Genomic DNA, 26,002 nt, shown 5'->3' with positions numbered 1-26,002 from the left:
ATCCCAAGCACAAGAAGTACCTGAGGTTTGCAGTTGGCGACTCGCACTTTGTTTCGGTTCCTGTCGTTCGGATTGACCTCCGTCCCGAGGGTCTTCACCAAGCTCATGGTGGTGGTGTTGGCAGTGTATCTCAGTAAAGGGGGGATTCACGTCTACCCCTACCTGGAAGATTGGTTGATCAGGACGCGCTCTCCCGAGCAAAAGTCCTGGATCATCTGTCAGTCACCTGCCACTCCCTTCACAAGCTGGGCTTCTCCCTCAACTTACAGACGTCCCACTTGACGCCAACACAGCGGCTCCAGTACATCGGAGCCGTGCTCGACACATCCCTGGGGCAGTGTTTCCCTCCCCAGGTGAGGACCCATCACATTCAGCAGATGGTGCACAAGTTTCAACATTCCCAGAGTCTCCCTGCGTTCGAGTTCTTGAGGTTGCTCGGCCTCATGGCATCCTGCATTCTTCTGGTGCCAGAGGCCAGGTTGCGGATGGGATCTCTGCAATGGGCTCTCAAGATGCAGTGGTCACAGTCCTCTGGCAGGATGTCGGACCCCGTTCAGGTGCCCTCCTCGGTCGCCCAGGACCTTCTGTGGTGGGCTGTCGAAGGCAATCTGATGAGGGGGGCTCCATTTTGGCTACCCTGGCCGGAGGTGACGATCGTGACGGACGCATCCCTCACGGGATGGGGAGCTCATGCCAATGAGTTGACAGTCAGCAGTTGTTGGTCTCTGTCGGAGTCCAGACTCCATATCAGTCCGTTGGAGTTGAAGGCCGTCGGGCTTGCCCTGAAGGCTTTTCTGCCGACTGTGCAGGGGAAGAATGTCCTGATTCGGACAGACAACACAGTGACCATGCACTACCTCAACAAAAACGGGGGGGCAGGGTCACTTCCTCTGTGTAGGGAGGCGATGCAGCACTGGTTCTGAGCCATCCAGCAGGAAATTTCGATCTTGGCAGTTCATCTGGCCGGAGATGAAAAGGAGACGGCGGACGCTCTGAGCAGGCAGAGCGCGATCTATCACGAGTGAGAGCTGGCTCAGGAAATTCTCCTGTAGATATTCGCCCATTTGGGGATCCCACAAGTGGGTCTCTTCGTCGCCAGTGTCAACCGGAAGTGCGAAAGGTTCTGCTTGTGGGAATTTCCTCCAAGAGGAGCCTTAGGGGACGCGTTCGTGGTCGAGTGGTCCTTCCCACTGCTGTACGCGTTTCCTCCAGTCCCCGTCATCCCGCAAGTGCTGCGGAGGCTACGGAGGTTCGGTTCCCGGCTGATCCTCATTGCTCTGGAATGGGCCCGGAGAACGTTGTACCCGGACCTTCTCGACTTGTCCATCTGCCCTCCATGTCGTCTTCCCTACCGAGATGATCTGCTCTCATGGGATGGGGGTCAGGTTTTCCATCCAGAGGTCAGATCCCTCAACCTTCACGCTTGGCTTCTGAAAGGTTGAGGTATAAGGATTGGGACCTCCCTGAAGACGTGATGGTGGTGTTGCTTTCGGCCAGATGGCCTGCAACAAACTCCATGTACCGTTACCGTTGGAGAAAGTTCTGGAACTGGTGCAGGGTTAAGAATGTGGATCCTTTTTCATGTGACATTCCTGTCGTTCTGTCTTTTTTGCTTTCTTTAGCCCACAAGGCCCTGCAAGTGGGTACCATTAAAGGTTACATGGAGGCGCTGTCCATATTTAAGCGCTCGTCTGAGGAGTGTTCTTATTTCAAAATTCCTTTAATTTCTCAGTTTCTGAAAGGGCTCACTAATGTGTTTCCACCGTCACCTTTCCAGGTGCCCGGTTGGTATTTGAACCTTGTTCTAAAATTCCTCATGGGTGCTCCATTTGAGCCTTTACATTCCTGTCCTTTGAGACTGTTAACCCTTAAAACTGTATTTTTAATTGCGGTTACTTCCGCTCGCAGAGTGAGTGAGTTGCAGGCACTTTCTGTTAAGCCACCCTTCATGGTGTTTCATAAGGACAGGATTGTCCTTCGAGTCCGTCCTTCGTTTCTTCCAAAAGTTGTATCGGAATTTCATTTAAGCCAGAAGGTCATTCTTCCGGCATTCTATCCGCCTCCGCATCCTGGTAAGGACGAGGAGAGGCTCCATAGGTTGGATACTAGGAGAGCTTTAATTTCTACATTTCATGCATGTCCCGGGTCAGAGTGGACGATCATCTCTTTATTGGTTACGCTGGAAGGCATTTGGGACAAGCTGTTACTAAGCAGACTTTGGCCCTCATTCCGAGTTAGGAGGTAACCATGTAAATAAATAGCTCCATGGTTGCCTCCCAACTCGCCGGAAATCCGGCCTGGTGTATGGAGTAATTACCGGTCCCATTCCAAGGTTGGAGGGACCGGTAATTCCCCATTCACCTTTTCCCTTCCCCATTCCCATTTCTGCCCCATAGGGCTCAATGGGAATTGGGAAGGAGGTAATTACGGCACCGTAAATTACGGTACCGTAATTACCTCTGAGGTACCTTTGCGGGTCCTGTAATTTACTCCTGCTAAAAGCAGGAGGTAAAGAGGGACCCGCAAAGGGAACTCGGAATACGGAGGTAAGGGATTACCGGCATCAGTGCCCTTACCGGTGCCGGTAATCCCTTACCTCCAACCCCGGAATGACCCCCTTTGTCTAGATGGATTATCTTGGCAATTTCTGAAAGTTACCGCTCGGCGTGTAAGGACCCTCAAGTAGGCTTGCGGGCCCATTCTACTAGGGGTATGGCTGCCTCCACTGCCCTGCATAGGGGTGTTCCTATTCGTAACATCTGTGAAGCAGCCACTTGGGCTTCGGTCCATACGTATGTAAGACACTACTCAATAGATTCTATCCATGGGCAGGATCTGGCCTTTGGCAAGGCTGTCCTTTACTCTGCAATTTGATTGGGCATTATACATTTCTATATTCTAAATTCTTTTCCCTCCTCCATACGTTGGTACGGCTTTGGGAGTCTGTCATAGATATGGAATACGTCGGAGGACCCAATCCCCTCGAAGAACAAGTTACTCTCTTACCTGTTAACGTTCTTTAACTGGGTTGGTCTAACGACGTATTCCGTATCGCTCCCTCCCTACCTGCCCCGCTACAGAATTTCTTATGCAATTGCAGCTTACGTTTCTGCAAGGCTTTCTGTGGTCATACTGGCAGAAGATTTGTGCAACACGTTCTGGGTAAAAACTACAACTGAGGCTGCGGGCGTCGTGCGTCCTACTTATAACATCTGGTGACGTTGGCTCGACGGAGGCCCTCAAGACAGCGTATTGACGTCATCGACACAGGACGCAGACGCCGAAAATTTTCTAAAGTAGCACAGCTGTGGTGATTACCTGTCATAGATATGGAATACGTCGTCGGACCATCCCATCGAAAGAACGTTACCAGATAAGAGAGTAACTTGTTCTTTTGTGTCATGGGAACAGCATCTCTTTGCTGCCCTTCGAGCACTATCGTGTACTCCCTTCCACTGTAACCGTGGCGCTCTCATACTTTCAGGCAAGAATGGGCTTTTCATAAAGTTGGACAAATCTAAGTGCTGGAGCGGCAGCTGTAAAATAACACGTGCAGTTTCTAATGGGCATTTGCTGCAAAATGGCAGAAACTCTGCTTAATGCTGCATTAGATATACGGTTTCTTCATGTATGTATCGCTTAGATATCTTCTCTGTGTATTCAGCACCCTATGCTTCTTAGTGATCTTCTCAGTGTACGCTGCAACCTAACTCCCTAAATGTGGAACAACTACTACCTGTAGTGTTGCAGACTAATTCTAGCATCTGTTAAGTTTCGGTTTTCTGCATCGTTCACTTGTACGAATGTACAGTAGTTTGTGGAAATTTTTGCACATATGCCTCCTTCCATAGCTGTAAGGAAGTCAATGACATACCTATTTTGGAGAGAGGTTAATCTAACGGCCCTAAGCTCTTCTTTTATTGAAGTCACTCCTTTCTCCGTACTATTAGCAAGCTGGAGCAGCTCCCACCTGGTAATCTGCAGCCATTTAGCGTTTGTTCCTGCTTTATTTATTTATTTCGCATTTATTTCAGCGTACAAAACCCTGAGGCATCTAGGCGCCAGTTACAGAAAGTGCGTAGTACAGATTGTGAAGTGCAAGAATAAGCATATTGGTTACAGGCGAGGTGGCGAGTGTATACAGCCTAGGAAAGCCTCACCCTGTGTCACGGGAGGCTACGTCCGGCATGCACACAGGCATTATCAATGTCATGCATATATGGTAGCCACGGCCTCATGAAAATGTAATAACATGCTAGTGTACTTTTGGTGGCATGGCATTTACTGGATGTTTACCCTAGAGAACCAATTGTGAATTGTATAATCATTATAATAATTGTTCTTTTATGACACACTTAATACCACAGATTGGTTTCTAAGCGCGGGATCTGGATTCAAATCTGTGTTGCACTGTGTTGTCTTGATTCCAAGACAAACATGTTGCCCCTGAGCTATCCACCCTCACTATGGTTTTTTATTCTTATTTTTCAACTACTGGGCTTCAAGAATAACCATTTCAACACATGTAAACTTTTTTTCCAGGGTGTGTGGAGAAAACACTCCGCCATATATGAATTTAGGCTCTTTTTCTAGGCTCAGTCACTCGCACTTATTCGGGGAAAAATGTATACCCCTCTGCTGAAAATATTTGCCAGCTGTGACTAACCGTGAATCATGGTATTTGCCTGATTTTATGTGTTACCCCCAGAAAGGCAGTTGTAATTTATGTGGTGTCTTAACCACTTTTCCTCAAAAATCCCCATACAAGTACCTCTTGTAAGGTCTGCTACTCCTGTCCGGTCAATGGACGGGTCCCCCTACATGACTCCTGCCTTCAAAGGTCTTCTGGTCTGCTCTCTCCGCTTCTTTGTCTGCTGAGCACCGGCAACGTTTGTCCTGAGCAAACCAAGGTAGGAGAGACTAGCAAACTATCACCAACGAATATTCATCCACTCAAGCCGTACACGTTACGCCGTTCCAGCCTGACAATATTTACAGATTTTTGACCGCCTCAACTGCCCGTGCATCCATGCACGACTTAATTCTGCTATGACTCTCATTACCGCCACAGCCCTTAATGAGCTACCATCCGCTCTTCTGCTGTCAGAGGCTGCTAGCCATCTCCACCTCACTTCAACAGTTATAACTGATAAAGTTTTCAATAAGCAATAATCGCGCCTCGGTTAAACCTCATTGGCTCCGATACAATGCTGATAAGTTTGTTGCTTGTATGTTTTCTATAAAATTCAATAAACTTAATAATAAAAAAAACAGTTATAACTGATATGTTTTACCAGCCGCTCTCTGATTTTGTATCTTATATGTTTCACTAGCCTCACGCTGAATTTGTATTTCACTCATTTTACCAGCCGTGCGTTGCTTTGTACCAGTGCCTCTAATGTAAGCAGCACTTAGTGCCCTTGCATGTTCCCCTGTCGATAATGCAGTGCGCACATATGACATACTAGCTACCTAGCATATGGAAATGTCATCCAGCATATCTTCTTTTAAGCATATCTGTACATCGGAAGTAGCTACCCGCATCATGAGGTGATGCTTTATCAGACTGAAAACCCTTATCGATTTTGACTTTGTTTGCCCACACACCGGAGGTAGCCCCTGTACCATGAGGCAAGGCCTTACCAGACTGTGTTTAATCACTGATTTTGACTTTGTAACTCACTGTCTTCAACAGTGTAACTCTTAAGCATGCTTTCCTGCCCTTTCTAAACTGTTTCACAAAGCTTTCTGTAACTAGTGCCTAGATGACCATGGGCTTTGTGCACTGAATAAAGGCGATAAAAAAATAAATTATACTGGCATATGAGACAAGATCAGTGAGTAAGTCAATGCTGGGAAAGCCTCACCTCATGCTTGAATTCCAGGTGCTGAAAGCGATGTGAAGAAGACGGCAGCCTTGCTGAAAAGCCTGTACTTTGTAGGAATTGCTGCCAAACTGTCAGAAGAGGGTTGTGAAAAGTAATTTCCTCTCTTACTTCTTTTCAATGTCAAAGAGCTACTACCTTTTTTTGCAATAGTTCACATCAGTTGGGGTGTGGTGCTCGGCAATTGGAACAGTGTGGCTTTGTGGCACCACCAATGCTGAGGGAATGAAGATTTGTTAATGTGTGTTAGGGAGAATTCTCTGTTTGGGCTGAATGTCCTAACCTTGTGAGTCCCCCAGCAGCTTTGCTGGATTTCTGGAGTTTGTTTTTTTTCTCCTGCCAAGAGTGAGACTCTTTTTCTCCCACTCTTGGACATGATTTGTGGTGTTCCTTTGACTGTTAATGTGTTTTATGGGCTATGGGGTCCTTTACTCCATAGGGTCTCATGTGTTTTTACTATGTGTGTTACACAGCACCCTCTGTGCAGTGACACAGGGGTGTCATAGTGACACCCCACCATAGACTCCATACCCTGGGACTGACTACTGTCTCCCAGGGCATGTAAAGTCACCATTGGCTTTACTAGTCCCAAATTATGAACAGAAACCAGTACAAACCATCATATTGTGGACATACTGGTCGGGGCAATTCGATTGCCCCGGGGTCTGTTAGTCGAGGGGGCACGTCTCCGTCCCCCGATCGAGTTTTGGCTGGTGGCAGTGGATACTACTTTTTATATTCGACCGCGAATATATCTCTATGGGATTTTCCCATTGTTCGAGGCTACCAACTTTAATTATTTAATTCTCATAGCCTCGAACATACCGCCGGTTTATTTATTTAATATTAATTCACCGGTTGGTATTTTTTGCCAGAACTCGATTCTAAAATGGCATTTGTGTTCTCTTCTGTGACTCCAACCCAAGTCGAGCCCTTTGTTCCACTTTTTGGCGGGCTTCTCCACAGAAGCCTCCAAAAGTGGTGCCACTCTGTCTGGGTACCACTGGGGGTGTGGGAGGGGGTTAGGCACCCTAGACTGAGTTACCTTGGTAACTCAAGTCGCACTCTTGTGTGATTGGCCCAAGTGGTGAGCCGGCCGGCTCACCACTTAGCATGTTTGATTGACAGCTAGGCTGAGTGAATGGCGGTGTGCTGCATAAAAGCAGGGCTTTTGGGACTGGAACTTCAGAAGTCGCCACAGGACCTGAGTATCCGACGAGGGAGAAGCTGAGCCGACCTGCTACGACGACACCACCGGTGGACCCCTGCGGAACCGACTCACCACTTCCCGACAACAGAGAAGATCTCCCGGCTGGAGAGTCTTCTTCCCCTGACTGGTGGGCACAACCAGTTTACCTTCTTTTTCTCGCATCCCAGGACGTCTTGTGGTCGAATTGCCTGTGCCAAGCACCCCGGCAACCGGATAGCCACTTACTACTGGACCGCGAATTAAAGGACCGCTCCTTTTAACTGAGAACTCCGCGGCTGGTTTCTTCCCTGGCAGTGCAACAGACTCCTGTCTTCCTCCCCGACGGGATCCTCTCTTCCCCCGGACGAAGCACCGACTTGCATCCGCTGCCAGGAACAACTGCCCCCGTGGAGTATTCTCACCACTTTAATGTACCGTGTCCGCCAGGCCTCCCTTTCTAAAGATTGCTACAAGGTAATAATAATCCCTCAACCTTCTGGACTGGGCTGGCCGCCTTGACCACCTAACTGGTCCCTTTCTTTTGGTCCAACTCTTTCTGAACCTTTTAGAGACTTTTGTGCACTTTTCAACCGTGTGACCTTGGACACATTTCGTTCTGATCCTCTTAAAGTGGATCCGGCTTTCTGAACTCTAACTTCACGGTTTGATTCTGCCTTCCTCTCTTGCTGTGTTCTTTTGAAAGTGTTGGGATCTGTTTCAATTTATGCTCTGCCTTTCTCTCCCTTTTAAACCGAATTATTAGAGTGCCATATGCGTTAAGCGCTCACCGCTGTCTGAAAATAAGTGGGGCTTTACTTAAGACTTGTCTAATATCCTTTTAAGGGAGTGTATATCTTTTAGTGACCGTGTTTTTGAATTGCTTAATATTAGTGCCTGTGTGTTTTATTAGATGTGGTTTTAAATAAATACTTATATCTCTTTTACACCAAGCTCTGGTCAGTGTTTGCTTGTTCTACTGTGTTCTTTTGACCTATTGTGAATACTCTGTATACTGCCTAACTCTTCTTGAGGGAAGTCTGACTGCTCAGCCACAGCTACCAAGTGAATCTGTGTTGTACAGACTGCTACCAAGTGGGTTTACTGCCAAACACCTGTAGTCTTAAATCTTTTGCAGTGGTCCCAGAGGGAACTGCACAGGTTTCTGCCTAACAATGTGCTAGAGCCACTCCAATTCGCTGGGAGCTGCGTGTAGGCCTGGGTGCCACAGGACCAATCATGGTCCTTGAGGGCTGCTGCCCACAATTTAAAGGCTGGCATGTCCGTTATTCTTTTACACCCAGTATTTGTTCCCACTTTGATAGTTCTGTTATATCTGAACCCAAAGAAGGGTTTTTTAGATGTTTAATGCGAAACAGTTTTTTCTGCATTTATCCAAGTTAATAATTTTGCATAATATCTTTAATCAGCGAGACCTATATTGTTCAAGTGCACAACCATTTCTTTTGCTAATCCAACCAATGCCTCTGCACTCCATTATACCTTCTTCCCATTCACCTCTATGAAAAACATCCCCGGTTATGTGCTGCTGAGGCCTCTGTGTGCACCAAGGCAGCACTTGTCCTTGTGCATCTGTCCTTTAAAACTCATAGTCCTAAACATTACTTCCCCCCTGTGTACAGTGCATTCCAATAGCCTTTGATCCCAAGCTGGCCATTTTCTTCATTTTTATAAAGTCGGCAGCAAATACTGAGTTTTCTACCCATTTTATGTGTGTCCAATGTCCGTGGAATTAACCCTCTCATCTTGCATATGGCAAGATGAGCTAAACAGTGTGCTGTTTCAAATTGTATTTCATGCAGTATAAACAGTTTGGGGGTGCCTTTGGCATGGGGGAAGAGAGAGCACACATAACAGGTCTCATTTGATCTCTCTCTTCCCACTACCTGCATATGGCCAGACAACATATTTTCACACTCATTAGAGAACCCATCACTTGTATCCTCCTCACATCTTTCACTGTCAAAGACCTCTCTCTTCGTCTTGGTCATTCTTTCAGTTTTGTTTTCCATCATTTTTAAATCGTGAACCCCTTGTTGTGCCACCAACCATTTATATTCCATCCAAAGAAAAGAATAAGAGAAACAAAAAAGAATAATAATAAATGCTATACAAGGCACAATTTCCTTCCATACATTATTTGCATCTCCTGTGCTGTGTGATAGAAGATTCTGAGTCCCTGCTAATAAGTGGATGCCTAAAGTTTGAAACAGTCACGTTATATCTCAAGGGGGGGGCGTTGGTTCTGTCTCTCTTGACGTTGGAAAGATAGACCCATAGCTTACGGCCGTTGAGTTTCACTGCAGTGGCTGTAGCATATTCAACTATGAATGATCGACACAAATCTATGATTATGCCCCTTTGTTACAAAGTTTCCAATATACACCCGTCCCCTGGGTAAAGCTGCAGTGGTGGTAGCAGTGCTGATGCTGCTGGTGGTGTTTCCTCTTCGCCGGCCGTTGTTGTCGAGGTGTTATCTTGTTTGAAATTAACTTAAGAGAAACGGGTTAGCCCTAAGATCTTCATGAAATTCATCACCTAAAAGAGATAAAGCATTTTCAGCATTTATTTGTTGCGCCCAGTTACCTATGGGTCTGGTGCGCCCTACAAATTAATAAACAAACAAACAAACGTAAATGCACTTGCAGTGGAGCGTGCATTCTTCTGCCAGTTACAACTTCATGAGGCGTAAGAAGCGTGTCAGAGCTTGGCTGATTCAGCTGTGCAAAAAGACCAATTGGCAAGCAGTGAAGGCAATTTTGTTCCAGGGTAGCTCCTAGTTTCCGTAGGCGCTCTTTAAGCAGATTGTTGACACCGTTGGCTTGTGGGTGATAAACTGAAGGCAGTGTTATGCCCAAGAGAGGTGTATCTCTTATAGCAATACTTTACAGACCCCAACAGTGGAATACCTCACATATGAGGACTTTTGCTGCTGATTTTGCATCACAGTGGGTACAAGGACCTGCGTCAAACCAGCAGGAGAAGCGGCAGACCACAGCGATCATATAGCGATTTGTCTTACACCTAGTTCCCATAGCAACATAGTCAATATGCAAATGGTGAAAAAGGGCTTGGATGGGCGAGGCAATGTTGATTTTGCTGTTTTTAGTGTATGTCATGCTGTATATTGTTGACACACTGCCCGATTTGTTATACATTCTGGCACCCTCTCCTTTAAATTAGGAACACATCTTTTTTTTTAAATCTGCTGCTCCATATTCCTTTGTGTATAGTATAGCGCAGATGCTCAAGGGCAACGATCAGTAGCTCCAATGCATTACAGGTTTCCCTGTAATACTCTCTCCATACTTGGTGAGTGGGTGACAAAGTGTACCCTCTCCTAGTCCATAGCTCCTGCTCATGTTGGGGGGTGCATCCCTGCAACTTTGTTATTTCTATTAGATGTAGGGTGTTATAGGGTTGTTATCTGTACTTGTTGCTATGTTACATTTGTGGGTACCACTACCATGTCCAACATTTTACGAATGTACATTGCTTCTTTTTCCGCTGACTCTGCTACACGATTACATCGTGCTGTTATGTCTGCTCCATTAGTGTGGGTGGCACATTTTGCCACGGCTACTGCTGCATAGCCCAACAATGCTTCAATCAACCTCGATAATAATTGAGCATGTTGTACTGGATTACCGTCAGATTTTGTAAAACCTCTCCTTTTCCATCGGGACAGTCCTGCATGTACTGTGGAGCTGACATACACCAAATATCAATAAATTGTTACATGGGTATCTGGATAAATTTTGAATGCCGAAATCAGAGCTATGAATTCTGCTGCTTGCGTAGAATACTGTGCGGGCAATTTCTTTTGAGCCACTATTGCAAATTCAAAGATATTATGAGTTTGGGTGCAATGGCATTGAAAAGAAAGCATTTTTGAGATCTGTCACTGTTAAATACACTGCACTTGTGGGTATGTTGCATACAATTGTTGCTGGATTCGGAACTATTGACAATTCTGCTTCCACTAAATTATTTAGAGGGTACACATCTTGTATACATCTCCAAGCACCTCCTTTTGCGTTTTTCACAGGGTGCACAGCCGTGTTGCATGTAGATGCTCCTGATAATATAATAGCTTGCTGCAATAACGCTGAAATGGTATCATATATTCCCTCATCTGCTTCTCTGGACATTGGGTGCTGCCTCACTTGGGGAAATAAAGCTCCTTGTTTACATTTTCTTCTTACTGCCCCTACTCCTTTTAAAAGACCAACATCATGGGAGTTACTAGTCCAAATCTGCCTGAAAATGAGGTGAAAGTGTTTTTGCTAGCAATATTTTCTGGGGTACTTCCTTATGCTCAACTATTAACTGGTATGTTATACACACTTCAGACATTGTACTCCATCCTCGTCATTATCTTGAAAAAGTTTTTTGTCAGTTAAATCAGTCAGGCGTAGTGTTGGATCAATGCACAAGACGGAGCACCATTCAATACCCTCCTCGTCTACTACATGTAATATTACTGATGTTTCCTTTATTATCACTGCTTCTAGATGCACTATAATAATTGTGCCATATGCAATTTCTCTAGGAAGTGCTGGTCTACATAAGAATTCTGTAGATAAACGTAATACCTTGTCCTCTATTCTAACCACCCATAACAGTATTATCTGTACTTCATAAAGGAATACATCTGGGCCCAGTAACGCTGCCTTTGCTCATGCATAGTGTATACCTGGAGTGGAACACACTATTCCATTTTCGGTAAATGAGATGGTCATGTTTAATTTACTCATGATGTTCCTACACAATATGTTCACTCAAAGGTGCTTTCGTTTCTTGTATTACTACTGTTATGGGTAAGTCTTCTGTATAAGGAACTGTCACCATTGCCCCAGAAAATCCCTGCATATACATTATGATGTCTGATAAAACCCTCCTTCCTTGATACACAATTTGGCTGCTCCTGTGTCGGCCAGGAATGAAAATGTACTCTCTCCTATCTTCGCTCCAACCCACAGTTCCTCTTCAGGGTCTGGGGTTACTGATAGTATTGGGCCCGTCAAAGTCATCTGGGGGCTGTCCTATGGTGTAAATGTACTGGTGCTTGAGGGTGTAAAAGGATTCCCCCCACACTCTACCAAAATGGGACACAACACCTTGTTGCATCAAGTTATGTTTCCACTGCTGTGGGGTGTTCTGAGCATGTGCTTGCAAAGGATTCAGCAACTGTTGCTGCAGTGGTGCACTATGCTCTGTCCTAGCAGTGTATTGTGCTTGCTGTGGTTGCATTGTGTCCATTTTGTTTGCCACAGGATATGGCATTTGTTGTGGCTGCATTGTACTCTATGCATTTGGAAAGGTGTGTTGTGTCGACTGTTGCATAATATTCTGCGGTCCGGGTTGTGTTGTATCTGATACTGTGGATGGTATTGGAATGTATTCTGTGCTTGTATTTCCCCTACTCCATAGGGCCCTGAACCATGAGATGTTGCCCCTCTGCTTCTACATGTTCGTGCATAGTGTCCCGTTTTTCCCACATGTCCAACATTGTTCTCCATATCCTCCAAACACTCCAAATCTTGGCTCTGCTCCATCACCTCCACCGTCAAATCCTCTCCTAATTCAGTTTCCTAATGCACCTCCAAATCCATTTCCGAATCCTCCTCTCCCCCTCTGAAAACCTCCTCTTCCGCTGGGTTTGTACACTCCCTCTCCACTTCCAGCCCTATAGCCTGTTGGTCCTGTTTGTGACCAATCCTGTTCAAAGTGACGTACCACAGGGTTAGTAATCACTGCTGCTTCCATTGCAATCTTTGCTAATTTCTATTGTACCAATTTTGCCTCATCCCTTTGTTTTGCTGTTTTCTTCTCCCTTTCTTCCCCTAATCTGCAGAAATGAACTGGTATTGCTTGTATTTCAGCCCATGGTTCATTTCTATGCACACTATTTCCCTCAATTCCGATTGGACCGCATTCAGTAAGCCCTACTCAAAATGTGATAAAATATTGGAATGTTTTTATCCCATTGTTCCCTTGTTTCTAAACACCATTCCTCCTGCAATGCCTGTATGTATTTTGCAGCATCTTCCTCCGCTTTCATCGTTTGCGTCATGATGGTGCTCATGTCCGATATGTCTGGGTATTGTAACCTTAATTGTTTCTAAACTCATGTTCGACAATTATTAAAAGACAATCCATCATGTGCATTGTTATTAGATGTCACTCCTGGATACTCTTCCTTCTTCTAGAGTCCGTCTGCTTGCTCTCCCAATAGTGAGGCAAATAAACTTTGTCGCCCATAGCTAAAGTAACTCCTGGTGTTTGTTTTTCTAGCTCATATATCGATGTACCAACTACTGCTGTAAGCAATGGTAAAGTATTCATAAAATTGTCCTCATCAATGTGTGGCCATTTGAAATTGTGTATCTCTTTACTTTTGTACCAATCTATACCCCTTTGCCACAAATATCTGCCCTGGTATTCTTCTAAATTGTTCCTATAAAGAGACCCCTTCCGTTCCTCCCTCTTGCGTTCTCAGGATTGACATCATCCATCACATAGTTGCCACCCAAATCTACATCTTCCCAACTCTCTCCAATATCCCCATCCACTAAATCATAGTCACCGGTGTCACTGCGCAATTGTTCTTATGACCACTGACTCATTCCTCTACAGTCTGTTAATTTACACAAGCATCATTATTTTGCTGCCTATTTCACCAAAATCTGTCCTGCCTTCCATTTGTCTGTAATTACCACTGCCCCATATCCATCTCCTTGCCCCTGTCCTGCTCTTGCCAATTCTGCCTGCATTTCCTTTAATTACGCTTCTAGATCTCTCTGCGCATCATTTTCTACCTGTGAAACGAGTGGGTTTGTTGTTGCATCTTTAGGTGGGTCCTGCTCATTTTTATTGTTTTCTCCCAGGTGTACACATTTGGGATTTGTATAGCATGTTACAGGCTGCAAGGGATAGTGTCTGCATACTGTCTGTGGCTGAAGAGACCCATACAGAGCAGGGGCAGTGGGCAGATTTCAGTTTTCACCACCTTCTCATTTCCACTTTTATCGCCCTCCTCTGCCACAAATATCCTCCGCAATTCTTTAATATTTAATTTCTTCCCTTTATATTTAGCTGTTACATGTGCATACATGTTTTGTGACATATTCTTATTATGTGTGCCTTCCGTTATCCAAGATTGAAACATCTGCCCTGTTTCATGTATCCATTCCTTATGGTAATTATTTTCTCCCTACACATGTGCACTAGTGGCAAGTCAATTTTACTTTATGTATAACAGATTTTAATCGTTTTTTTTTAAAATAATTTTATTAATTTTATTCAAACAACAAATAACAAACCAAACTCAACTTACAGTGGGTACATAACTTGCTCATAAATACACATACATTGTTAAATTTTTGCCCACTGTATTTCCCGCCCCTCTCCCCTCCCGAGCCTACTTTCTCCCATTGTTTGTCTCCACCTCTTGTGGTGGGGAGTCCTCTTCCGCCACGCTTATTGAGTCATCATCGCTTGGTCCATCATACGAAGGCCCAAATAGTTCTGCTATTAGTTGTCTCCAACCCGCTAGGGCTCCAGCTTCGCCCTCTATGTCCCCTCTACACGCTTCCTGCCATGCCACTGTTTCTGCCACCGCCCACTTCTGCAAGTCCCTCCACCACGTCTCCACTTTGGGCTTGTGACACGCTTTCCATCCCATCGCAATCCTTCTCTTCGCCAGAACATATGCCAGATCTTTCAATTTACTCACGTGTTTAAGCTTCCGCGATCTGGGGAACCCTCCTAACAAACAAGCCCACACAGTATACACCTTCATGCAGATTCCCTTGTCTTCCATTTTCTGTGCTATGTCTCTCCAATATTTCGCTATCAGTGGGTATGCCCAGAACCTATGTACCATTCCTGCGTTTTCCTCATTACATTTGGGACACACTTGGCTTCCTGCGTTCTTAAATTTGGCTATCTTTAGTGGCGTCAGGTATGCTCTGTGAGTTATATACAACTGTACCTGTTGCAGCCTAGCATTTCTCGATACTTTTTTATGATACCCCTGAGCCCTTTCCCACATCCCGTCACTCATCAGGTCCCCTACTTCTTCATCCCAGTCCAGTCTAAATTGCACCACTTCCTTGCCCACTTGAGTCATCATCATCTCATATACTCTAGACATTTCATGCCCCCCTTCCGCTATATCATATATCGTATCTAGTGTGGTGTCCGGTTCCTCTGCTAGTTCCACCTCGGACCAGGTATCTTGGATTCGTTGCACCATCCCATGATACGTAATATATTGCCCAGCACTCAACCCCGTTTGTTCCACCAGCTCCTCAAATTCCAATATTTTCCCTTCTTGCCACACATCCCCCAACGTTGCTATTCCTACCGGTTACCAATACTTCCTAATCATTAACCGTAGTTGCTTCTCTGTTCCCATCATTGTAACCAATGGGATTTGTGAAGAGCACAGGGCCTGCTTGTCCATCAACCGGCACGCCCTCTGCCACATCCCCCACCCAAGGCCCAACATCCCCGGACGACCTCTCAGCTCCCGCATGGGTAACCATATCATTTCTCTCAGAAAATATGGGGTGCAATCTCCTTGATGCAGCCTATGCTCTAAGGTAGGCTCTGCAGAGAGCCATTTGGCTACATGTTGCAATTGGTTCGCTACATAATATACTTCCCAGTTTGGTAATTTAATGCCCCCTTTCTCATGCGGATTTTGGAGTTTCCACAAGGCTACTCTGTTCCTCATCCCGTGCCATAGGAATTCCCTGCATATGCTGTCCATCCCGTGCAATAGGAATTCCCTGCATATGCTGTCCAACCTAATAAAGAATTGCCGGGGTATGGAGTATTGGATGTTCGCGAAGCAATGCCACCACCTTGAGCATTGCCCCTTGCCCCATCATTACCCAAGGGGAGTTTCGCCCAGAACTTCATGCTGTTTTCCAGTTTCTGAACCGTTATTTCTGTATTATGCCCATGTTCGGCTTCTACTGTATGGTATATGTCTATCCCAAGATATCTAAAGGGTGTGGTTTCCCACGGTATCTGTAGTACCGGAAATTTGTCACCAAGAGTCCCCTATATCTGCCCTGCGGGAACACACAGGATTTACTGGGGTTCACAGCTATACCTGAAAGTTCTGCAAACCTCTCCACCACTTCTAACACATACTGCAGATTCTCCTCTGGGTAGCGCAAATACAATAACATATCGTCTACGTATAGTGAAATTAAATGTGATGTTTCCCCGACGACAATGCCTATTGCATCATATTGCTGCCTTAAATAAATCGCCAGTGGCTCCAAAGCCAGAATATATAACATGGGGGACCAGGGGCATCCCTGTCTGGTTCCTCTACCAAATTGCCACCTTTCAGAGATCACAGTTCCTGTCTTCACTCTCGCTAATGGCGCACTATATAGAAGTTCTACCCAGTGAAGATATCCTGGCCCCATACCGTAATTAGCTAGGGCCGCCTTCAGCCAGGGCCACTTGACCGAGTCAAATGCTTTGATCGCATACAGTGATACTATCGCCATTACGCTAGTATCTCCTCCGGTATGTTCGACCACTCAATGGAGTCGCCTCAAATTATTCGAGATATTGGGACATATCCTGTTTGATCAGGGTGTATTAATTTATTGATGACCTTCTTTAGTCTGTTTGCTAGAACCGCTGTTAAAATCTTACTATCTTGGTTAAAAAAATCAATAGGGGCCTATAGGATCCGCAGTCACTACCAGGTCTATTAGGCTTGGGGAGTGATATGATAACCGCTTTGCGCAGTGATTCCGGTAGTCTCCCAACTTCATATGCTTCATTAAGCATTTCCAGCAGTGGGGGGAGAATCTCTGCTTTATATGTCTTATAAAATTTGCTTGGGAGTCCGTCGGTTCCCGGGGTTTTACACGTGGGTAGCTGCCTCACCACTTCTTCTAGCTCCTCTAGGGTGATCGGGGCATCTAGCTCCTCCCTCTCCTCTACACTAATTTGGGGTAGTCCAATATCTTCCAGTATGTCTCCTATTTCCCGCCTGTTGCTCCCCGTCTCATCCCCGTACAAGCGTCTATAATATTCTGCAAATTCTTGATTAACCCCCTCCTGCGTATCCACGATGTCGCCATTGTCTTTCACTATTGTTCTGATTGGGGGCCTAGGAGTCTCGTTTTTGTAGAGCCACGCAAGGAGTCTTCCTGGTTTGTCGCCTCCAGCATGTTGTCTTTCTATGTATTTTTTATGGTTAAGATTACATAATCGCTCCCAATATCCTGCACATTTCTGCTGCAGGCCAAGTGCCATTTCTGTATCTGCCTTAGTGTTGCTGCCCCGTTCCAATACCCTCCCAATTCCTTGTCAGAGTCCTGCAATTCGGTCAGAACCCCATTCTGCAGTCCTTTAGACTTTTCTATAGCAATTCCCCTCACTACTACTTTAAAGGCTTCCCAGAGTGTGCCCGCTGTCTTAACACTGCCAGTATTTATCTCGAAATAACTTATTTCCTCTCGCATATCCTCCCTGAATACGCTATCTTTAAGCGCTTCTGCACGCAATCACCATGTGGGTATCCTCCCCCTTGGGGGTCGGTATTGCCACACTAGCAGCAGTGGCGAGTGGTCTGAGAGGACTCTAGATTTATATTCCGCCTGCGGTATTTCGGTCAGTAACTCCTGTGTGACAAATACATAGTCCAGTCTTGTATATAGGCCCTGCAGGGCTGCATAGTGTGAATATTGTCTATCCTGCGGATGACGTGTTCTCCATACATCTGTCAGCCCAAAATCTGCCAGTAGTGCATGCAGTGCCTTTGCAGCCGTGGTGGGTCTAACTATTTTAGTGTCTGATCTATCTATGTTGGGGTTCAACACACAATTGAAATCTCCCCCCCCCCCCCACAATATAGCTCCCCCCACGCTGCCACTGAGTTTACTATACAGGGTCCTAAAATACGCAGCTGTATCTTGGTTTGGGGCATAAGTATTTACGATGCAGATCTCTATTTTCCACCATCCCTTTCATGATCACCATCCTACCATCCGCCTCTACCAGCGAGCTCAGCAACTGTAACGGAACATGTGGGGCCACCCATGTGATTACCCCTCTTGCCTAGGCAGAGTGTGTTGCCCCCACCATTGTCCCTCTCCACTTTTTCCATATCACTTCCAGTTTATCTTGCGTTAAATGAGTTTCTTGTAAGAGGGCTATATCCACTTTCTGTCTGCGCAGGTACATCATTACCTTGTTCCGCTTCAGATAACTATTGAGCCCCCTGACGTTCCAAGTGACTATCTTAAGGTCTCCCATGGTTCGTCTCGTGTTCCCTGAGGTGTAGGCTCACCCCTAACTCTTCCCCAACTATAACAAACCACAGCACACAACCCCTTCCCTCCCCCTCCCCACCCTACACCAACCCCAACAATTGCCCAGCTCCATCCCTGGATCTTAGGCTCTCCCGCGTTTGGGCCTACCCTGGTACCCCGGGCAAGACCCCAGCAGGGTGTCACCGCACTATCGGCGACCTAACTAAACTCTAAATGGGGGATGTAAAGGTTGGTCCTGCAAAGCTCCTTGACAAAGTCACGATCGCAATATTCGCGGATCATGTGTTTCCCCCTGCCTGATCACACCATTTAGCAAGCTGCTTCAGTGACTATAATCAAGTCCCATAGTCTTAAGTTCTGACACCCCCCGGTGCTCCTCTCGCTCATTACTTATCCGCATCACCTCCTTCTCCTGTCCGAACGTCTGACTCCTGGGGGTAACCCTGCGTGTCGAGCCATCCCATAGCTTCTTCCGGAGTTTCAAAAAACAAAGTTCTGTGCTTGTGAAAAACTTTTAGCTTAGCTGGGTACAGCAACATGTACTTATGTCCCGCTTCTTGCAATCTTCTCTTGACTGCCCCAAAGTTCATTCTGCTCCGCTGCACCCTCAGGGTATAATCCGGTTAAGCCGTTATGTTTGCCTACCCTCTTTGTATTGTCCCACCTTTGCAAAAGTGTTCCAGGATCCTTTCTCGATCCCTGTAGTTAAGTATCTTGGTGATCACCAGTCTAGGTGGTCTCCCTGGCGGTGGTTTTCCCGTTAGGGCCCTATGCGCCCTTTCCACCGCAAACCCCTGAGACAGCACTCCTCCAGTGATTCCCTGTAACAACATTGTTTCAATGAACTCCGTGGGGTTATGGCCTTCTGTTCCTTCCGGCAGTCCAACAATACGGATATTATTCCTCCGGGCTCGTCCTTCCGCCTCCTCCGCTCTACTCTCCAAATTACCCATTCGATGTACCAGGGCGTGAAGCTCTGACCGGTGGGAAGCACAATCCGCCGTGTTCGGACCCATCTCCCTCTCGAGGTTCTCCGTGCGCTCCGCCAGAGACCTAACGTCTTGCCGTAGTAGATTCACGTCCTCTTGCACTGCCCCAACCCGGAGCTCCATCGCTGTTTTTAGTTCTGTCACCGCCAGTTCAAGCTTGGTCTCCCAAGCCACCTTCAGATCGGCGATCGCATCAAGGACCTCCTGGTTCGTGCCCATGGTGGCACTGCTCCCAACTTGGGCTCTGTCTTTGCTCCTGGCCCCCTCCGGGCCGGGCGGCGTCTTAGTGTATTCGTCTAATGTGGGTTGCTTACCCTTCAGTCTTGGGGGTTTATTAGACATAGCGCTGTGTCTGTGAGTCGTGGGTCAGCCCCTTCACCCATGGTTTTCAGTCCCAGCAAGGATGGGTTCTTGCTATCCCCAAAGGGCCGATGGTATCTGCTCCCAGGGCACTCCACCAGCGTCTCTCCCTTTTGCTTCACTGGCAGTATTGTCACTGCTGTACCCAGCCGTTGGGGAGCCGCTCACCACCTTAATAGTGCACACGGGCCCTCTCGATCGGTATGCCTCCTCCATTCGTCAAGGTCGGGGACCCTCTTTCACTGCAGCCGCCCAGATTGGGCAATGTAATAATGATTTTGTACCGCTAGCGATCCGCCTCTGCTGTTGTCGAACGAAGACAGCTCCTCCATCACAGGGGTGCGCCCCTCAGAATCTCTTTGTTCTCGGCCGCGGCCATTTTGATGTCCCTTTCACGGCCGGCCTCTCAGTACAAAGTATCAATCCGACTGTTCCTCTGCTATAAACGTGCAGCCAGCCTGCTCATGCTCTGCTCTGTGTCTTCCCACGCCTGTACATACTTTTTGGGCTGCTGCTGATCAAAAAAATATGCGTTTCTTGGTCGGATCAAGTAGTCGGATCACGGAGCTCACAGGGTTCCCAGCCTATTCCATGGCTGCCAAGCCACGCCCCCTAGATTTTAATCGTTATTAACAAAAGCGCTTGTTAATAGCATACAACACCCAAATCTTTCACTCCAAATACTTTCGAAATAACCAATAAACGACAACCTACAATATACTGTCACAAAAACCACATATTATACAACGCAAATTTGTCTCGCGTCTTGAAACACTTGTGTATAGACACGTTATACATGCCATATCATATCAGGACGGATGGAACAGCACACCACCTCTGCTTTCATAATGCAAAGGCATCCACACCCCCTTGCGCCCCCTTACCCGGGATGGGGGGGAACCACACCTCCTTTACAATACACCCTATAAATCTATGCAGCGCTGCCCTTCCTCTCATAGAGGAGTATTCATTTCATTACTATTTCACCATAAGCAGACTATAACTATATCATGTGGTCTTCCCCGTGTACTGGGAGTATTCTTTTAAACTCTTCCTCCCCCACAACAATAAAACCACATCTACACCGTTGCATTTTTCATACGCGGGCACACTCACATTCTGTTTCTTCGAGGTCAATGATGCCGAGCCTCCTCTCGCAACTGCCTGCCTCCCCCTGGTCATCGGGCCGCCAGTGATATCGCGCAGGCCTTTGCACAAGTTTCCACCTGTCCGCCTCCTCGTTTGTATGCACGGAAATTGGTCTCGACAGGTCAACGCCGCTGGCCAAGGTGTGTGACGAGGAGCCCTCGGCCTTTCGAGGATGCTGGAGTTCCTTTGTGGTCGCCAATTGTAATAATGCAGTCAAAACCAGTCCATTAATAAGAAATAAGGAAGTGTGCCAAGTGCAAGATAAACCTGCTTTATTCACTTTAAAAGCAAACTGTCGCTGGGAGTCGAGCAAGATACAAAAAAAATTCAACAAGCCCACATCGGGCTGAGGATTATAAGGTGCAAAACGGCAAGATTTGCATAGTTACAAAAATCAATACATGTGACATTTTCTAACTTAATAACTGGCTACACTAATCAAAACTTCTGTAGATCCCTATGCATTGGAGTCTACCATTGGCTAATCCATTATCTACAACCCCACCCAGGTCCAACCCCTCAAACATAGTCAGCATCACAATAACATCACTAACACACAATCTGGTTGGTTGGCATGCTACATACTGACAGTGATAAGAAAGCTTTTCTGCCATTGGGTGGCACCTCTTAGGGTAGCCTCGAATGTTGCAACCATCCTAGACAGTCCAATTATTATTTGATTTATTGTGGCTGTGAACCTTGAATATTCTAGTTAGCAACTTGATACTCTACTGATGCAGGTGCATAATTTTTTAATTGGGGCATGGGATAAATAACAGTCTTTCCAAGGCTCTGTCTGCCGCGGATGATTTCTTCTATTTTACTGTATTTAATACATGGAAGTGGCACTAATTGGCCATAGGGGCACTGTGTATACAACTTAGTTTAATATCTTTAACAGTATTTCTTCCTAGGGCACCTGGCGATCAAGGCTTCTGCGTATTCATTCAATTATCATGTGGACCAAAAATAATTGCTACATAACTACTCTTGTCATAGGAACCTCATCTCTTAGCCTCCCTGTCAAGCACTATCTTATACTCCCTTCCACTGTAACCTTGACTGTCTCATACTTTCAGGTGAGAATGGGATTTTCATAAAGTTGGAAAAATCTAAGCACTGCAGAGCGGAAGCTCTAAAAAAAACACATTGTGCAATTTCTAATGGAGCCTTTGCTTCAAAATTGGCTGACGCTCTGCTCAATGCTACATTTATGATTCATCAGTGTATTCAGTACCCTATACTTCTTAGTGATCTTCTCAGTGTACGCTGCAACCTAACTCCCTAAATATGGCACAACTACCTAGAGTATTGCAGACTAATTCTATTCTACTTGTGTGGATATTTTACAGGCAACATGATGAAACACTTGTCCCCATTCTACTTGTATTATCTTGTTGCTTGTATTCTGGCTTCTTGAGAACAGTCTGGGCGCATGAAAGGCCTTAAACCATTCATTTAAATGGGCTCTCTTATCTTATATTCATGTTCATGTTTTGGGGGTTGGTGTGTGACCTGATGTTTGACCTGTTTGCACTATCTCAATCTCCTAATGCATGTGTGACGAGGGGGGCGGGGATCTGGTACCACGCACTTGTTGAGTGAACAGAGATCAAAACAGAATCTCAGTTTTCCATTGGTCTTTGCTAAAATAGCCAAATGGGAAACACATTTGGCTGCTTCAATCCTTTCCATGATTCCATCTTTCTCCAGTTTGCATATTTCTTCTTTCCTTTCCCTCTAATGGCCATGGAAATGTTCCTGACCTTATGCACTATAGGCTTGGAACCAAGTCGTAGTCTGGTCTGGTGCAGGAACACCTTTAGGCATCCTGGCGTTTTACTGAATAAGCAACCAATGTTGCTGTCATCACATTATATTACCGTCTCACACACATTGGGATTTAGCTTAATCTCAAGCCTTTTTTAACCATCTCAAAAGGGGAGTGGTACCTTTCTCAGTAACATAAACTTTGCTGGTGACTTTTCTCCCCTTCAAATCGAAACCAGCCTGGAACCATCCCACAAATCCTATGTTCACTACACCTTATGCTATTGGCTTAATGTCTACTGGCTTGATGTCTACTTCCGTTAGCTTTTCATCTGCAAAAAAACTGTCAAATACTACACTTGGGAGAAGGGTATATTTCACACTCAATCAGTCATTCATCATCTCAACTGCTTTCCCATTTATCTTTACACTGTCTCTGGGTCCATTCAAATCTTCCTCCTCATCTCCTTTATCAAACTCTACCTCGTTGGAGTATTCATTCTTGTCCTCCACAATGTTGATAGTTTGGAACATGCAGCATCTGGTTAAATGTACTTTTCTTTTGCACCTGCTACACTTTGCCTCAAGAGCAGGATAAGTGAGACAATTAGCAACGTGACCGAAAGCATCACACCTGAAGCATCTTTTCTAATTCTGTACTTCACCTCCTGTTGGAGTAGATGCAGTTGCTGTAACAGGTTTTGTGATGGGACTGTTATGCATACGAGGGACTGACCTAATGCAACCACTGATTAAGGCATAGGGTGCGGGGAGGATCTGGGGGCGGCGTTGGGGGTCCTTAGGTGGCAGCAACACTTTCTTACATGCAGAAGCACAAGTCCATAACAAATGTTCTCGGCACTTGATGTCTGTGGTTAGCAGAATCTGGAAGAAACCATATCATCTGATCAGGAGCACAGACTTTCTCTGATGTACGTGCCTGTAGATGCAGTGTCCTGGCATGATTGGATGGTATGCTCCGTTAGTGGCTTCAGGTAGTGCTTGTTTTATTTGAAAGTACTGCGATGTGACTGTATTTATCAAGGATTTACAAAAGCTCAAGATACTGTCATAATTGTAAATTAATCTTACACAGAGCTAATGGAGGGTAGGCATCATAGGTATCGGGCACCCTGTCAGAATCTCACGTGGTGATATTACCATGGCTTTGGGTATGGAGTAGTGCAAATGGCAATACCTCTGGCCATCTGAGGACAGTCTCCTTACTGATCTTAGTCGCATTTTAATACCGCCATTTCAGCATTCTATGACATCTCTGGATTGGAGGTGATTTGTGTAGTGTAGTTGTTGATTGATATTCAGAGCCATACATATATCTATAATAACCTGACTAGTAAAGTATTTGCCTTGGTGACATTCTATTGTAACAAGGGGACTGAAGTAGGGCATGAATTCACTCACTTGAATACCTTTCCTACTAAGCGGTCACTGCTCAAAAGCAGACATGCTGCTACAGGGTCTAGTGCTGAGCTATGGTAGGCAGTAGGGCAGTGCCCATCACCATCAGGAGCTCTCCAGGCCCCTTTAAGCACATCCCCAGCTGCAGGCCACACCAGGTAACACATGCTCATAATGCTGTGTTCATTTTTGTTTGTGTGCGCTTTCTTTCTTTTTTCGTTCCCTCATGTGCTTCCTGCTCCCATCCTCCACCCCCTCCCAGTAACCGATTGGTCCATGATTTCACACGTGACCAGCTAGCCCTATTTCAGTGGCATTCACAGGGCAGCCTTGCCCGAGCACCCCTCGACTAAGGGCCAGAGACAAAGGGCAGCTCTCCGACTAAGCACCTCCAATCTGTGTTTGCCCGTGTTTACCTGGAGATGCCTAATGCAGACAACCTACAGCTACGGATAAGGTAAGTGTGGTGTGAGTGGGGAGTAAAAGCCATTACTGCACTCCATTAAAACCCCACCACCTTATTACCTATTATCATTTAGCATAATTATGTAAGGTAGCCGTATTGGTTACTCGGCCTAAGTGTGTAAGACAGCTATACTCTGGATTGTGCCTAAATTACATATGGTAGCCTAACTTCACATCTGAAATGTTGGTGTAGGCCAGTTATATTGTGGAAGGAAATATATTGCACCAAGATGTATGTTAGGGGCAGACGTCAGGTTGGATTTAAATTATTTGCAGGAACGGAAATAGATTGCACCCAGATATACCTTGGCGGCTGGAAAGATGTTGTACTTGGATACATAGTGGGGGGCAGGAAACATTTTACAGTAGACATATTGGGAAGTCATGTATCACATATAGGTAGAATTGTGACGGTTAGCCATGCATCGCTTTTAGATAGAATTGTGAAGGTTAGCCATGCGTCACATTTAGATAAAATTGTGAAGATTAGACATGCATCACTTCTTGACAGAATTGTGAAAATAAGCCATGCAAACATTTAAATAGAATTGTGAAAATTAGACATGCGTCACAGCTAGATGGAATTGTGAAGATTAGCCGCATAGAAGAACTTCCAGAGTACCCAATGTACTAACCACCCCGCTCCTGCTCCTCTCCAACACACCTAGCAAGTACTATACACACCCTTGGGCTTGCCTAACTACACACAAACTTACACCTAACACATGTAATACTTGCATACAACAAAAAATCCCAGACACTTGACCGTACCCCTATGAATACAACAAGCCAGTGCACTCAACCACAACTGAAATGCCAGCTAATTCACACATAAAACACACACACACCCACCCAACATAACAAGCATTCACATACAACAAACAACCAAGGCACTGGGCCACACCATTAGCGCACGCAATCAATCCCATCTGTAAGCCAACACACACAGATGCCACTTTCTCCACGTTCTGGACCTACCTTATCACTCTACCCTCAATAACCCACCCTGCCCTCTTTTCTTGCAGAGCCACATTCGCACCTGGAGACTGCTCCTGGGTGGTAGCAGTGCGTGATAAAAAACAACATAACATGTAATCTGGTCAGGTCTCCTAAATTACATCACAATCATCAGTAATGGGTTTCTGGTAATTGAGTTGATCCAGAGCAGGGGCTTTAGACAGTGTGTGCTTACATTTGGTGAACGCTTTGTCCCTATCAGGGGTCCAGATGAGAGGTTTGGGCACTGAATCTAGGGTAAGGCATTGTAAGAGTTTAACAATAGAGGATTAGGCATTTATCCATTTAAGAGCAGTAACCTGCGATTCCTAGGAACGCTCATCTGTTTATGGGTCACAGGTTTGGGAACTTGGAGGATGACATCAGGTTGGGTTTGAGACCGGTTTCTCTCTTCCACCGTGATGATGTGCCTCAAGTAGTGAACTC

At 45.8% G+C, this 26,002-nt stretch overlaps 1 protein-coding gene and 1 pseudogene across 2 annotated transcripts in view; one reads left to right on the top strand and one right to left on the bottom strand.

Annotated features, from left to right (window-relative positions):
- The window catches only part of ALG6 (ALG6 alpha-1,3-glucosyltransferase), a 908,528-nt gene that overhangs the window by 632,856 nt on the left and 249,670 nt on the right, over positions 1–26,002 (top strand). The gene's annotated exons all lie outside the window — the stretch shown is intronic.
- LOC138565576 (U4 spliceosomal RNA) lies at positions 5,140–5,212 on the bottom strand (annotated as a pseudogene).

This window comes from Ambystoma mexicanum, chromosome 1q (assembly GCF_040938575.1).
Source record: "Ambystoma mexicanum isolate Mex_15411 chromosome 1q, UKY_AmexF1_1, whole genome shotgun sequence".
NCBI classification, from domain to species: Eukaryota; Metazoa; Chordata; class Amphibia; order Caudata; family Ambystomatidae; genus Ambystoma; species Ambystoma mexicanum.
Note: the sequence above shows the minus strand (reverse complement) of the source record. Positions and strands in the feature narration are given on the sequence as shown.